Source organism: Eubalaena glacialis, chromosome 4 (assembly GCF_028564815.1).
Source record: "Eubalaena glacialis isolate mEubGla1 chromosome 4, mEubGla1.1.hap2.+ XY, whole genome shotgun sequence".
Lineage (NCBI taxonomy): Eukaryota > Metazoa > Chordata > Mammalia > Artiodactyla > Balaenidae > Eubalaena > Eubalaena glacialis.
The window spans coordinates 8,844,981-8,862,154 of NC_083719.1; positions in this window are offsets into that span (position 1 = coordinate 8,844,981).

Below are 17,174 nucleotides of genomic sequence, written 5' to 3' on the forward strand. Positions count from 1 at the left end.
GAGCTGTCTTAGAACCATGTGACAATGCGCACGAAGAAGCCAGGAATGTCACGTTGTGGCCACAGTGTGGATTTACCTCCTAAAATGGAACTGAGTTGGATCACCACCTCAATCACCTGACTTGGTTCTGATTGACTTTTGGCTGTTTCCAAAAATCAACTCCAGACTGGGAAGGTGAAGGCTTTCCTTTAAGAAGACATGTAGACAGCGGTCACATTCCTCTGACCACTCACCTCAGGGCTACCTCTTCTGACTTATCAGCTTTGTCCTGCAGCAGTCTGTGGCTTAGAAATAGAGGAAATTGCATTTCCTTTTGGTTAATGCCTTTCTCTTATTTTATGGTCTCACCACGAGGCTGAAAGTAGCCCATCCTGAGAGAGGCAAAGGAAGTTTTATCCCCGGGCATGGGCTAAATTCCTGGTTATTCTTCCAGCAGGAATGATCCAAAATTTCCCACCAAGCTTCCCCTCCGCTGTGTTTCTTGAGTCGCCACACCTGCAGGTGCCCAGTTAGTAGATCTTTTTCATCAAAGAGCTGGTGAAAAATGCACCTTGTTTCTGTCCTATTTTTGTATTTTACTAATCCCTACTTCTGCTCTCTTCTTTCTCCATTGTTGGGTTTTGTTTGGTTATGTACCTGAATTAAATGTAAGAGGAGAGGGACATTTTATACATTGCCTGAAATCATAATAAATGAAAAAAAATAAATGGTCTTTACTGAGGTCATCAAATGATGGAAAGAAGACATTTGGACGGCAGCCCAGCACGAGTTCCTAGGACTTTCTGTATTAAGTAGCTGTGGCGTCCTGTGTCCTGCCCCTGTCCTCTCTGGACCTCATTTCCCATCAGCAAATGAAGGCTTTAGGTTGGAGCAAACAGTCTCAAACCTGAACATGTACTTGACTCACCTGGGCCTGGTTAAAATGCAGATTCTGATTCATAGGTCCTGGGCGGGGCCTGAGATTCTGAAGGTCTAACCGGCTCCCAGGGGATAACCATCCAAGGACCACACTTTGCTCCAAGCCCTGGAACTTGCCCAATATGCAGAATCTCAGGCACACCCCAACCTTCTGACTCAGAACTTGCGTTTTCCCCAGATCCCTGGACCATCTGAAGGCACCTGAGAATGTGGGGCACTGTGCTTCATCACAGAGGGGGGAGCTGGCTGCACACAGGCATCGCTGAAAATCCTGGGGTCCTGATTTAATTGGTGGGAGTGGCCTGGTCATCAGGAACTGTCCCAGCTCCCAGATGACTCTGATGCACAGTACTGCTTGAGAACCACTGGATTGGAAAGTCCTTAGGTTCCAACCATGATGCCATCGATTTTATTCAGGTGATTCTGCTGAGCCACATGAGGCCAGGAAAGGCCCCTGAGCAGCGCAGAAGTGTCTATGGGATGCTGCCCCTGAATTGTCCTGGCTCCCTCAAAACGGGACCTGGCTAATAGCCGATAAAGGGCCAACCCTTGGCAGCATAATGAGATACACATGCACTCAAACTCCCTCGTTTCCTCTGTCTGTGCTTCCCTCCAACCTTCAGGGGTCCAGGGACCCCTACCCTGTGCTCTAGCCTGACCTCATGAAACCCCCCAGAAGGAGAGGCTCTCACATCATCTATTTATTTACACCAGAGTGAAAGTAAGTCAATAGTTTTCTCTCTTCTGGGGCATCCGCATTTTATTGTCTCTAATTGCAGAATGAAGGAGGGCAGACGGGGGCGATTGGGCTCTGGACTCCAGGTGGGATTCACAGCTCGGATGATGATGAGTTAAGTGGTCCTGAGTATGTCACATCGACCCAGTGAGAGTCAGTGTCCTTATGAATAATGCCAGCCGAGTGGCTTTGGGGAGGAGGGACTGAGCGGATAGCAGGTGCTTAGGAGTATCTGCTTCCTTCAGTCCCCATCACTGCTTTAGACTCGTTCTGGCTTCAAAGCACCGGAAGCAGGTGTCCTGGCAGGAAACAAGGTTTGCTGAAACCATTTTTCTGAGAGAGAAACAAGGGCTTGATTGATTCCCAGCAGCAAACACTTTAATCATGGGAATGAACTTTGAGGATGGGAGTGTCAATTCAGAAGACTGCTTCAACCTATAGCATCTTATTTTTTTTTTTTAAGAGTTTAATTTCTGGTGTTATAACCGCTGTTTCCAAGCAAAACCTTTGCGGGTCCACAGTGAATGCTTTCCTTACTATGTTATAGAGCTACTGAGTGAAATGAGTCTGGAAACTTTGAGGGCAGTGGTACTCAACCCGGGTGATTTGGGTTTGTCTGGAGACATTTTTGGTTGTCTCACTGGAAGGATAAGCGGTACTGGCATCTGGTGGGTGGAGGCAGGGATGCTATAAGGCACAGGACAGCCCCACCATGAAGAATTATCCAGTCCAAAAGGTCCATAGTGCTGAGAACCCTACTTTAGACCCAGGGCAAGGTGCTTATATTTGTTTGTTTACATCTGCTCTTGTAGCCATTCAATCAGGAATTATTCAATCACGACAGATCTCTGAGACTCCACAGGCCCGTGAAAGCCTAACAGAGATGCACGGGGATGTCGACTGACCACGTGGGAGGGCCCCAGCCATGCCCTGGGTGACCAACAGCTCGTGCTCTCAGGCAGTGGTCTTCAGAAAGGGTGCACACACCCTAGGGGCTGGGCAACAGTCACGGTATAGAAGGAAAATATTAGAACTTTCCTTGATTAGGGTTCGAACAAGCTCTAGGCTCTTCCACCCCCTCCTGCCCAACGCTTTCCCCCTAAGCGTTCAAGAGAAGGAGGCTGCTCCAAATGGACCGGCTCAGAGGAACTCCAGGACGTCTTGTTGGCGGGGGAAGTGAGGTGCAGGACAGGGCCTGTGGGGCTCCCGCTGAGTAAGCAGTGGTGGGGGGGCAGCAGAGTGTGTCCTTCCCAGGATGCCCAGGAAACTGGGATGGCAGGTGACTCCGGAGATGGAGGCGGGGCTTGGAAACAAGTCACAGGTGGACAGGAAATGGAGGTGAATCTGCACTCAGAGTATGTGTGCAACAGAGAGAGAGAGAGAGCGGGAGAGCGGGAGAGAGAACGAGAACGATGCAACCGTGATGACGGCCTCTGCCGGTCAGTCCAGCCCCGCAGGTCAGGAGACGGTCCCGCATCCTTCTCCAGGCCGGCATTCTCCCCTCTTTGTCTAAGCAGATCGGTGAAGGTTGATTTTTTTAACTGATGCCCCCGTCTTGAAGACACACCCACTGGAAGTTTGCTAGATAGAGTACAGGACATCCAGTCAAATTTGAATTCTAGATAAACGGTATTATGCTTAATATATCTCAAATACTGTATGGGGCACACACAAAAGTTATTCATTGTTGATCTGAAATTCCCATTTAACAGGGCGTCCTGTATTTCTAGCTGCTAAATCTCCTCCACCCGCCTTACCCACAAGGCCTCCCCACCAGGCTGCCCAAGCCCCAGACACGCAAACAAGGGAAGAGGGAAGAATGGTGCCTGGATGAGTGGCTGGTGGCTGGGCAGTCTCCAGGGGCCCTGGCATAGCAGCTGTGTCAGGTCTGCCCACTGAAGTCACAGGCGCGGGGGTGGCCTGTGGTCTGGTGGGAACCACAGCATCTGTTTAGTTGAGTGCTGGGAGGTGCTTCCTATTTCCCTTCCAGTTTTCCAGTCTCTGTCGAGTGGGAAACATGGCTTAATCCTGAAAAGGACAAGCCTGGAACACAAAAGATCTGATTTCCAGCTGCAGAAAAAAACACATGATGGTGATGACACAGGTGTCTAATCACTTATCCACAATTCTGAAATCCAAAAAGCCCTAAAAAGACGTTTTTGGTGAGTTTGGAGACACAACCCATATTTGGAGGCAAAACTGATCTGAACCAGTGTGGGGTTACGTTTAGCTTTTCTTTATCCCCCGTGGTGTGAATAGTGCCACCTGTTTATCGTCAGGCATGATCCCATCCCGCTGAGGGTGATAAATGAGATTCAGGATATGCCCCATCTAGCTGAGGCCCCCCAAAGTAAATGCCAAAAACCCCAAAGTACATTGTTGGATAAGGGATTGTACAACTGTAACAGCAGATATATTCTGAGCGCTCAGATTGTGGGAGCAGCGTGCTAAATGCTTTATACATCCTCTCTCATCTAATCCCTACCATCCACGAAATGGATACATTTATTTCCATTTTTGGCAAACTTTAAAAAAAAATTAAAGTATAATATCTGCACAAAAACACACATCAAGTGCACAGCTGGAAGAATTATTACAAAGTGAGGGCATGCCTGTAAAACCACCGCTCAGCTACATCCGTCACCTGCCCCCAGAGTCCCCTCATGCCCCACCCCAGTTATAACCCAACAAAGGTGACAGCTATCCATGCATCATCAAAGATTCATTTGCCAAGTTAAAAAAATGCTGTTATTTACTGAGCAATTACTATGAGCCAGGAACTATACTTACACTGGTTCTCACATGGATTCTATCAGAGTGAGAGTAACTCTGATAATTTCATTTTACAAGTGAAAAGAAACCAGAGCTCAGAGAAGTTTGTCCCTAAATAATTGTGCTAGTAGTTAATAGAGATGGGGTACATTTTTCTTAATTAAACTTTCCGTGGAGCATAATATTTTTACAAAAAATGTATGTCTTTAAAAAAGTGCATATCTTGTGAATTCAGCTCAATGAGTTTCACAAGCTGATCACATCCTTGCAACCAGCACCGAGATGGAGAAACAGAACATCGTCAGAAACAGAAATAGCTCCCCCAATCCCACGGGCCCCTGGTCCTCCCACCAAGGGTAACCACTCTCCTGACCCTGACACCTTTGCCTGGCTTTGAACTGTATGTAAATGGAATGAAACTGTATGTTCTCTTTGGTGTCTGAGTTTTCCTGCTGACATTAAGTTCATCAGGTCTCTCTGTATTGCTGTGTGAGGCTGGTGTGTACTGCTTTTTATTGCTGAGGATTCCATGTATTGAGGCCACCACCATTTAGTCACCCACCCCCCCTGGTGGGCACTGGGGACGTTGTCAAGTCTTGGCAATCAGCAATAGCGCTGCTGTCTAAACCCCGGCACCTGTGTTTGGTGAACACACGCACGCATTTCTGTTCAGCATGATCTTGGAGTGGGTTTGGGAATCACAGAGTGAGTCTGTATTTAGCATTTTAAAAACTTTCAAAACAGTTTTCCAAAATGGTACCAAGTATACTTTTATACCCCCCATTTTACCATTACCTATATTACACCCCCTTAGTGCAAACCCAGTATGTTAAGGTACAGGTTTTTTTTTTTATAAATTTATTAATTTATTTTTGGCTGCGTTGGGTCTCCGTTGCTATGCGTGGGCTTCTCCTTGCAGTGGCTTCTCTTGTAGAACACAGGCTCCAGGGGCACGGGCCTCAGGAGTTGCGGCACATGGGCTCAGCAGTTGCGGCGCACTGGCCCAGCCGCCCCGTGGCATGTGGGATCTTCCAGGACCAGGGATCGAACCCGTGTCCCCTGCACTGGCAGGCAGACTCCCAACCACTGTGCCACCAGGGAAGTCCTAAGGTACAGGTTTTAACAAAAATAATTCATATGGAGTGTTTGGGGTTGCATTGTGTTCCCTCCACTCTGCTGCCGAATTCCTATGTTGAAATCCTAACCCCCAGTACCTCAGAGTGTCACGTAATCAATAGGGTTGCTGCAGATGTAATTAGTGAATCTGAGTTCACACTGGATAGAGTGGGCCTTAATGCAATACGGCTGGTGTCCTTATACAAAGTGGAAAGTTGGACACAGGTACACAGGCCATGAGAAATTTGGGGTGATGCATCCACAAGCCAAGGAATGCCAAAGATCGCCAGTAAACCCCCTGAAGCCAGAAGAGAGGCCTCGAACAGATTCTCAGGAGGAATCAACACCGCTGACACCTTGATCTTGGCCTTCTAGCCTCAAGAACTGTGAGACACTAAATTTCTGTTGTTTCAGCCACTCAGTCTATAGTACTTTATTACTGCAGCCCTAGCAAACTAGTACATGGAGTGATCAGTCCCTTTTAGAAAGATGCCTGTTTGGTAAAGAATGCTCATCACAGCATCCTCGAGGTAGCCTGATTAGCTATTGTGCTTACAATATGTTTTGCCTTTTAATTTGATTCAGGAAGCCATGTAATGCGTAACTTGTTATATTTCTGAATGCTTGAAGTGAACGTAAGACATGACTAGGATGATAATGGAAAGCGAGCTGATTCTGGTCAGCAAGCCTCGATACACGTGGCCTGGGCTGATAAATGGGCACCCACCCAGTGGGTCAGGCTCTAGGAATAGCAGACGAGTGTGTCTGGCCTTTCAGGGTGCTCATCTACCAGGCCTCCTTCTCCCTCTCACCCCTCGGCACAGACCTCTCGGAGGATAGCCATCTTCAAGGGCGATTAGGCCTCAGCTGGTAACCGTGTTTTCCCTTAGCAGAGAGCTTGTCTGCCCTGAAGTCCCCCAGCAGCCCGACCCCAGGGGGGTTTCTCTGGAAGGTTGAGAGGAGGAGGGGTCTCTTCCCTGGGGTCCGAGCTCACATCCTCCAGCTGGAAGCACAGACTTGGGATGCTCTCTTCCTCAGAGCGCATGGCCTAGAACTGGGCTAAAAATAGCGCAATTTCTTAAAATCACGCAACGCTGTGATTACAGAGTATGTTAGTTTCCTGTGGCTGCCGTAACAAAGTGCCACAATCTGGGGGTCTTAAAACAGCAGGCATTTTTTTCTGACACAGTCCTGGAGGTGAGAAGTCCCAAACTGACAGACACATATTCCCTCTGCCGTCTCTTGGGAAGGATCCTCCCTTCCCTCTGCGAATCCTGGTGGCTGCTAGCCATCCTCGGTGCTCCTTGATTTAAGCCACATCATTCCAATCTCTGCTTTTGTTTTCACAAGGCCTTCTCCTCTGTGTGTGTGTCTCTGTGTCCAAATTTTTCCTCTTTGCATAAGGACACCACCCTCACCCAGGATGACATCAACTAACTGGATCCCATCTGCAAAGACCCTGTTTCCATATAAGGTCCCATTCAAGGTTCCGAGTAGGCCTGAATTTGGGGAGACACCATTCAACCCTGAAAAAAGAATATTCCCTGCTTTGAAGTAAATTTTTTGCTCAATTAAATGTGCATTTTTTTTTTTTTTTTTTTTTTTTTGCCAAGCCACATGGCTTGCAGAATCTTTCAGTTCCCTAACCAGGGGTTGAACCCGGGCCACAGTGAAAGCACCAAGGGAATTCCCTATATCTGCTGCATTTAAGAATCTCTTGGGCTTCCCTGGTGGCGCAGTGGTTGAGAATCTGCCTGCCAATGCAGGGGACATGGGTTCGAGCCCTGGTCTGGGAAGATCCCACGTGCCGCGGAGCAACTGGGCCCGTGAGCCACAGCTACTGAGCCTGCGCGTCTGGAGCCTGTGCTCCGCAACAAGAGAGGCCGCGATAGTGAGAGGCCCGCGCACCGCGATGAAGAGTGGCCCCCGCTCGCCGCAACTAGAGAAAGCCCTCGCACAGAAACGAAGACCCAACACAGCCAGAAATAAATAAATAAATAAAATTGAAAAAAAAAAAAAAGAATCTCTTGCTCCAGTGCCTTGAACTTGGATAGTTTAGAAATTCAGAGAACGTTTGCGTATCAGAGTGACCGCTGTCTGCTAGTGGCTTTACGTCATGTAAGTCTATTTCTCACTCACGTGAAGTTGAGAATGAATGACCCTGATGAACAGGTGGTGTCCACCTGAGCAGGATTTGGGGACCCCAGGTCCTTCCGTTTCCACTTCGGTTCCAAGGTTCCCCACGCTTGTCTGCTTCCAGCCGCGGAGGGAAGGGCCTGGGCACATGGGGGCTGTTACACTGGGCCAGGCCTGGGCGTGTTGCCCACCACGTCCCTGCCCATCCTGCGGGCACAGGCCACACCGAGGAGCAAAGGAAGCCGGGAAGTGTCACGTGGCCATGGGCTGTGAGGAAGAGGGGAGGGCAGGGGAGGACCACAGCCGCACTGGCAGCTCAGGGTGGCTCCTGAGGGCAGGTGCTCCCAGATGGAATTTTCCTTCCGCTTCTTCCCCTCGTTCTTCTCTCCATTTTTTGAAGCACCGGCTGCTCTCTAGTCAGCGTTCAAGTCTCCCTACTGCGTAGTATTAGCCCCTTGGACACCAAGATGCAAAGAGCAAAGGAGCATCTCCCCTGTAAAGGGGGCTCTGAATGGATCAAACCCTAAAGGAGCATGTGCTGGACACGGCCTGAGTGACTCTGGGCAGCCCAGACCGGCAGGCACCTGTGGGCCCGGAGGTGATCTCCATGTGCTTCATGGTAACTGCCACCAGTGCCCACTGGGAGCTCCAGGACCTTGCGCCTCCGGTGTTCCAGGGAGAAGCTGGTGCGAGGGAGCCGGGGCCCAGGTAACCCGGAGTGCTCAGGACCACACCTGGGCAGGGCTGCTCCGAGTAAATTCACTCTCTCGCTTGCCTTGCTGGTGGACTTCAAACTGCCACGCAAGGCCAAGTTGAAACCAGCCCTTAAAAATGGAACAAAATAGAACCGAATAGAAAAATACTAGGGTGCATAGAACATAGTACAAGAAAGCATCGTTTCAGGAAACTTCTATACATATCTGTTCCAGGTCGTGATGTAAAACATTTCTTACCAGGTGTTGCAATCAAAACCATTTGAAAGCCCGGGGTCTGTGTAGAAGAATTTGAAAGTAGATGATGAAAACACACACCAGGGATGTAATAATGATTTTCTAGACTTTAGAAATGCTTTGTGCGGCCCGGCAGGAGGGGTGGCGTGATGTGGAGGAGGAGCCTGGCCTAGTTTGAATTGTGGCAGGACCACTCCCCCCGCAGGAGCTGCTTGTGAGGGTTACTTCATTTCCCTGGGCCTCCATCTTCTCATCTGTAAAATGGGCTAAATAACTACCTCGATGAGGAGGAGGAGGTGAATGAAATAACTACTCATGTTTATTGAGTGCTTCCTGTCCCAGGCCTTGTTCAGAGCATCTTATGTGTGTAACCTCAGCCCTTCTTTACAACAGTCCTCTGATTAAGTACTAGTACGGTGAGGTCTATTGGTACAGACAAGGAAACTGCGGCACACACAGGCCAAGTACCTTGCCCGAATGAGTTGCTGTACATAAAAATGCCTGATACAGTGGTTGGCACATGGTAATGAACAAATTTTAATTTCCTTACTGTTAACTTTGTTCTAAATGCTTTAAGGGACCCTTAAATATAGTCAGATGGACAAGCTGGTGGAAGGTAGTGTGAGATGCTGGCTAGAAACTGCCAGAAAGCCGCTCTAAGAGGGCCCTGGAGGTGTGAGGTTAGACCTCCCTCTCCGTAAGGCATTTGAAACTACGGCTGCTGGGGCAGGAGGGCAGAGGGTCCCTGCCGCCCTGTTGGGAAACCTGACTTTTCATCATCAGAGGAACCGGATGGAGAATTGGGAGGAGGGGGCCTCCCTTCTGCCCCTTAGGGAAAGACTCAGCAGTGACTCCTAGAAGGAAAGATAATGATGAGCATGGTTGCCAATAAACAGTTATTACAGGCCTTAAAAGATTAGAGACCCAGGAACCCCCAGCCCTACTCCGTACCCATCACCTGAAATCCACACTGCCTCTAAGAAAAAGCTTGTGATACAAACGCAGCTGCAGAAGGCCTCGCCTCCCGCCCACATGGCCACCCCCTGCCCTTCCAGGGGACAGGAGAGTTGAGTCCCTCCACAGGAGTCAGACAAGTCATTAGACTAAACTGCAAGAGGCAATTACATCTTTGTTTCTCAGAATCTGTAAACAGAGAGCAGCAGAGGGTTGCATCACACCGCCCTGGGGGCACTGGGACATTTGCTCTGAACACAAAAGCAGGGTGTATTAAGTTGGAGTGGAAATGCTTCATCCACGGTTAGTTGTGGGAGTCAGGAAGAAGCCTTGCCCAGCGAGATGCTTCCACTCAGACTGGCCCCTCCTGGCCCTGGTCCAACACAGGCTTGTACCAAACAATCTTTCTACATCATCTTAATGACATAAGGTACTTCATGCCGTATTTTAGCATAGTTGTGTTTATAGACCCCATGACTTGTTTTGATTTCATCAACAAAATGCAATCATTTACCCCTTGCACAGTGCCCGACACATACTGGGCATGAAATGAACGTGGGATAAAAAGATAACTTTAATAACATACACAATTATATAATAATAAAAATAATAAGGTCGGAGCTAACTTGTTAGAGAACTTTCTTCTGCTCCCTGCTGTGCCCGTGGAAACACCCCAGCGGGTACTCCTGTCTTGAGAGGGCTGCCTCCCCAGTTGACCTGGAAAGAGTATCACCGCAAAGATTACACTCTGGTCCTCAGGGCAGGTGGGAGCAGAGGCTGGGTCAGAGGAGGAGAAATCAAGGACCCTCCTGCATGCGCCCTGAGCCTGCATCCCAGCGAAGGGATGCTCCAAGGTGCTGGACCCCGGGCCCCCATCTTCTCCCCACCCCAGCCGGAGCAGGTTTTCTCCTAGCCCAAGTGCCCAGCTGGACTCAGCTGCAGCAGAAACGCAGCTCCAGAGCTCGTGGGTGGGTTTGGGGTCCAGAGTCCCCAGAATGTGGGGCGTCAGTGGACACACTTGTCTCTGAGGGGAGTGGGCAGGTCAGAGGGGCCCAGGTTGGGCTGAGGTTGCAGGGGAATCAGCTCTCCCTGACTGCTCACTGGGGGTGACACCCCCATTCTGGCTGTGACTGTCCCCCAGCCTCAGCCTCATCTACCCTCAGGTGGGAGCAGAGGCTGCGTGCAAAGAGCTCTTCCCACAACCTCACTCCCTGTTGAGAAGCCTGTGCAATAGGCCCCGTGTCTGGATGCAGATGGCTTCTCACATCCCGTGGGCAGCGTTGCTGCAAAGCCAGTTCCCTAGATCCTCAGGGAGCAGGAGAAGAACAAAGAAGGAGGCTATGGGGCCAAGTGATAGTTGGGAACTGTCTTTCTATCCATTTCAGGAGGCATTTTAGTTTGCTCGGGCTGCCAAAACAGAATACCATGGACTGGGGAGTTTAAACAACATGAATTTATTTCGCACAGTCTGGAGGCTGTAAGTCCAAGGTCAAGGTGTCGGCAGGGTTGGTTTCTCCAAAGAACTCTCTCCTTCACTTGCAGATGGCCACCTTCTCTCTGTGGCCTCAAGTGGCCTTTCCTCTGGGCATGTGTATCCCTGGTGTCTCTTCCTCTTCTTAAAAAGATTCCAGGGCTTCCCTGGTGGCACAGTGGTTGAGAATCTACCTGCCAGTGCAGGGGACACGGGTTCGAGCCCTGGTCTGGGAAGATCCCACATGCCGCGGAGCAACTAGGCCCGTGAGCCACAACTACTGAGCCTGCGCGTCTGGAGCCTGTGCTCCGCAACAAGAGAGGCCGTGATAGTGAAAGGCCCGCGCACCGCGATGAAGAGTGGCCCCCGCTTGCCACAACTGGAGAAAGCCCTCCCACAGAAACGAAGACCCAACACAGCCAAAAATAAATAAATAAATAAATAAAGCCAGAAAACATCTTTAAAAAAAAAAAAAAGATTCCAGTCATGTTGGATTAGGGCCCCTTCTTTATGACCTCATTTAATCTTAATTACTTCCTTAAAGGCCCCATCTTCAAATGCAGTCCCATTGGTTTTAGAGCTTCAACACATGAATTTTGGGGGCACAGAATTCAGTCCATAATGAGAGGAAAATAACTTCCAAGTGGTTCCCAAAGGCTTTTGGGCTGTGTTTTGGGTAAAATGTCCAAACTCCATCGCATGCTACATGGCACATGCATTTGAATCAGGATGTATGGCAGGAGCACATCTTTCACCAGTTCAGGCCTTTAGTAACCAAGAAAACTTCACTCCTGGCACTGCTGCTTTCTTTACCAAATCAGCCCCTGCCTCACTCTGGGCTGGGGCTAGAGCTCACGGCGGTGGGTGACGTGCCTGATGCCCAGGGGCTCGCTGCCATGCCAGGCATGGTCCATGCTTGTCTTCCACCCGGGAGGGCTCCAGACAGGAGTGCAATGGAATGCTGTGACCCCTGCATGCTGCTAACAAGCCCCGCTCAGCCCTTCCCCCTCCATTCTTTCATGTGGATAATTCCTATGTAAAGTGCTATGCAGACTCAGTTTCCCACTTCTTCCAAAGGGACCACTGTGTTGGGGGTAGTCCCCAAGTCCACCCTTAGGTTCAATATTCATTAGAAGGACTCACAGGACTAAGAAAAGCTATTATATTTATGCTTGTGGTTTATTACAGTGAAAACACAGATTAAAATCAGCAAAGGGAAAAGGCACGTAGGACAGAATCCAGGAGAGAGCAGGGACATGCTTCCAGCCATCCTCTCCCTTGGATTTACATGCACAGTGCTTAATTCCCCCAGCAATGAAGTGTGACAACACTCACCAAGCGTTGTCAACCAGAGAAGCTCACCTGAGCCTTGGGGTCTTGGGTTTTTATTGGGGTTAGTCACATAGGCATGCTGTGCTCCATGACTGACCCAGATCCTCAAACCCCAGCCCACCAGAGGTTAAACTGATACAGCATAGCCCGCAGCCTCAGGCATAAAATAACAGGTGTTCACCGTAAGTCACGCTGTTAGCATAAATCATTTGGCAGGGCCCAGGGCCTCAGACATACAAAGGCACTGTTACTGGGAAGGATATTCTAAGGGCTCAGAGGTCATCTCCCAGGAGCCGATCAAGAACCACGTGCGGGGTTTGGGCAAGCCGGGTCTGCTGAGTCACTCCTTTACTGCAGGGGTCCCCAACCCTGGGGCCGTGGTCCGTTACCGGTCCGCGGCCTGTTAGGAACAGGGCTGCACAGCAGGAGGTGAGCGGCGGGCGAGCAAGTGAAGCTTCATCAGCCGCTCCGCATCGCTCTCATGGCTCGCATTACCACCTGAACACCCTCGCCTCCCCGCGTCCGTGGAAAAATCGTCTTCCACGAAACCGGAACCTGGTACCAAAAATGTTGGGGACCTCTGCTTTACTGCACAGCCAGCATCCCTAAATCCCTCTGGCTGGGAGATTTAGGAGCTGCTACTGTCAGTGTCAGAGGTTATCAATCTGATTCATTTCTGCCAGTATGATTTGGGAAAAATTATATGTTTTTATCCTAATTTTAATTTGTTTGATTATCAGTGAAGCAGGTCAACTCTCTACGCATTTCATTGCCATTTGGATTTCTTCTGTACTTTGCTTAGTTATTTAATTATTTATGTATATGTTGGGTCATTTATATTTTTTCTTTATAGGAACCCTGATGCATTGTGCATATTAGCTTTTTGTCACATGTTGAAAAGAAACAGTTTTCTTTTAACTTTTCTTTGGCGAACTACACGGAAATATATAATTTTTAGGTAGTCAATTGGTCAATCTTTTCTTTCATAATTTTAGACCTTAGTGGTGGGATGAGAAAGGCTTTCTTCTCCCTACACTATTCACCCTCCATCATTTCTTCTCATGCTTTATTTTTAAACACAAATATTTGACCTTTTGGAATATTTTATTGTATATGATGTTAATTTCCTAGGGCTGCTGTAATAAATTACCACAAACTGGTTGGCTCAAAACAATAACAAATTTATTCTTTCACAGTTCTGGATGCTAGGAGGGTGACTCAAGGGGTCGGTCGGCAGGACTGTGCTTTTTCTGAAGGCTCTGGGGGAAAATCTATTCCACACCGCTCTCCCAGCTTCCGGTGTTGTGGGCAATCCTTGGCCTCTCTTGGCTTGTAGACTCATCACTCCAATCTTTGCCTCCATCTTCCTGTGTGTTTCTGTCTGTGTCTCTTCTCTTCTTACAAGGACATTGGTCCTATTGGATTAGAGCTCACCCTAGTGATCTCATCTTAACTTGATTCCATCTGCAAAGACCCTATGCCCAAATAAGATCGCACTCACAAGTTCCAGGGGTTAGGACTTCAACGTATGTTTTTAGGAAACACAATTCAAACCATAATATGGTGTCATATCAGGATCTAACTTCATTGCTTTCCCCAACACTTACCTAATTGTCCCAATGCCATTCATTGAACAATACATCCTTTCTCCATGGATCTATTTCAAGCCCCTTTATTCTGCTCTAGCAATGTATTGGTCAATTTCTACTGAGGTCTTATACTGCTTAACAAGGCATTCATGTATAACTACCCAGGATAAAGGATTTTAATTGTAAATTGGTTAAAAAAAAAAGCAGTTAACCTCCCATTGTTAGTATATTGGGCTATCTTAGTCATTCAATCTGTAATGGGATATCTGTCTGAAGATACTTTCCCTTCTTCCAATTTTCACACACTTGTTTGGCCTTGGACAGCTATAGCTCCTGCTTTATAGCTGGTTGTGTTTGACACACAAAAAAAGCAACTTTTTTTTTTAACCTCTTAGCCACTGCACTACTAATAGGATTTGAGTATTAAAAATATATTAATAAAAAAAAATCTCCACAATGCATTCCTCCAGCGCAGGAGTTTATAAATTCTGACACAACACTCCAGAGCTATAAGGAATCAGACCAATACAAGGGCTTAATGGCCGAGAGATACTCATTCAGTCAGTCAACATGTATTTACTGAGTGCCAGGCACTGTTCTAGGCACAGGTGCTACAGCAACAAACAAGACAGACAGACTCTCTGTTTCCATTAAGCTTGTATTTCAGTGGGGAGTGGGAGGGGGGAGGCAACAATTAGACAAGCAAACCTAAAGAGGTACAGAATGCCCCCTCTAAAAACAAAGGAAAGGCTCACCGACTTGAATTTCAGGGCAGAATCAAACACTCTGCTAAGCTTTATCTTTCTTGGTGAAAAATAGATTATTGGTGACATCCTCATTTTTCAGATAAGAAAACAGAGTCACAGAAGTGAAAAACATGGGCAAAATGACACACATCAATAGTAGCAGAGCTGACACTTGAGTCAATAGACCTACTTAACAACAACCTCCCATTGGCAGCTTAGTTCATTAGTTTAAAAAATAGCTTCAGGGACTTCCCTGGTGGCACAGTGGTTAAGAATCCGCCTGCCAATGCAGGGGACATGGGTTCGAGCCCTGGTCCGGGAAGATCCCACATGTCATGGAGCAACTAAGCCCGTGCGCCACAACTACTGAGCCTGCACTCTGGAGCCCACGTGCCACAACTACTGAAGCCCGCGCACCTAGAGCCCGTGCTCTGCAACAAGAGAAGCCACCGAAATGAGAAGCCCGCGCACCACAACGAAGAGTAGCCCCTGCTTGCCGCAACTAGAGAAAGCCCATGCACAGCAATGAAGACCCAATGCAGCCAAAAATAAAAAAATAAAATAATAAATAAATTTATTTAAAAAAAAAAGGCTTCATTCCCATTTGTAAGAAGGGGAAACTGAGGCTCAGAAAGAGTACCTGATTATTTGGTTGTCTGCAAGGATAATGCTTATTTAGCAGTTCCTCAAGAAAGCCATCAGAGTCCTCAATATACAACAGATGCACAACAAATGCTGAATTATGCTGTAAACTCCTGAGTTGGTATCAATAATTGGTTGGGTCCCTCTGCATGGGACTATGAGGTGAAGGAGCTGGATGCACACAGGTAACATATTTTCTGATTTCTTTCATTATTTGTGCCAAGAAATCTACATTCCCATGGATATTTTTAACATTTTATTTCAAAATAATTTTAGACAGCGAAATTTGCAAAAAATAATACCCTTCACTACTTCATGTAATGTTAGTTTACATACTATGGTGCAGTGCTCAACCCCAAGGAAATCAACCTTGGTACAAGACTATTAACTAAGCTACAGACTTATTTGAATTTCACCTGTTTTTTCCCCTGCATAGTAGAGGGTGAGCTCCGCAGGCTTGGAGGTGTTCATGTCCTGGATATTCTGGAGAAAGGATGGGTGCTTGACCAGGATAAAACGGTCTTCAGTAGCCTCCATCCTGCCCCTCTCACACACACCAAATCTTCCTACAAGCTAGTACCCCCAAATCCCCAGGCTCTTCTTGGAGGACCAGCTCTTCATCCCTCTTTACTACTCAGTTGGGCAGTCAAATCTTGGATGAAACCTTCTGGGTAGCCACTTGGGAGAGAGAAGCACTCATGCTTCCCATTAACAGAGGGCCTTGTGCACGTGGCTGTCATGGCACTCCTCACGTTGCATCCAACTCTCTCCCCAGGTAGGCTGAGAGGTTCCTGGAGCAGGGCTGTGGTGGGCATTGCTCTTGGTCTGCTGAGGGTAGGATCCAACCTTCTCCTGGGATGTGTCCTTTCTCTCCACTATAACCACAAGGTGCCATGATCTTACAGACCCCACCCACATGACCACCACTGATTGGTTGGAGTTGGGCACCTGACTCCAGCTGGGCCAATCAGAGCCCTTCCCTGAGATTCCTGAACTTGGGAGGGAGCAGCAGATGTAGTCACCCTCTGGTGGTGAGCACCCAGCATCCTTGCTGGAAGAAGAGCCTGCCTTGGGGTAGGAGAAAGTGAAGTCAGAGGCTGAGATTAAACCCTGGAGAGAGTCAGCTTAGTCCCAGACACCTCGGAGGCCCTATGCCTTCCCTGGATGACATAAGACTTCCCTCAGATTTCTTTTACATTCAGCCAAAAGCGTTCACTAATATAAAGACCATATTTCATCCTTTCTGCATCGCCAACCAGTGGCAAAAGGCCAGGCACACACTACATCTCACGTGATTATTGCGTGAATGAAATAGAGGAGTTCCAAGGGCTATGTTGGCTACATCACAGTGTTCCTCAAGGCCATTCCTGTCTTTCTGTTCCCATATATGGAACTTGATGGACCAGACCCAATCCCAGGCTCTTCCTTGTGGGTCCTTACAAACATGGTGAACAGCATTCATCTTACAGACACCTTCAAGAGACTGTCTAGGTGATTTGCAAAAACAGAGGTGGCATGATGTGAAATCAGGCTGTCTGGTTTTACAGCCTAATGAAATCAGAAGAGCCAGTGTTTTCCATCCTAAACTTGGGGATTAAGAGGAAAAGCCGGTGTAAGCAGGGCGCAGGGGTTAGCACAGCTGTGAAGGCGCGGAAAGCAGGTTGCCCAGCTCAGCACGACCTGCGTCAGGGAAAGTCAGCCAGGATGAACCCCAGGTGACAGAAAGAGAAGAAGAAAAGGAAGTCCAGATTTTATTTCCCAAACTCATCTTAATTTTCTTCCCTAGCTCATCTTAAAATCGATGAATAATTC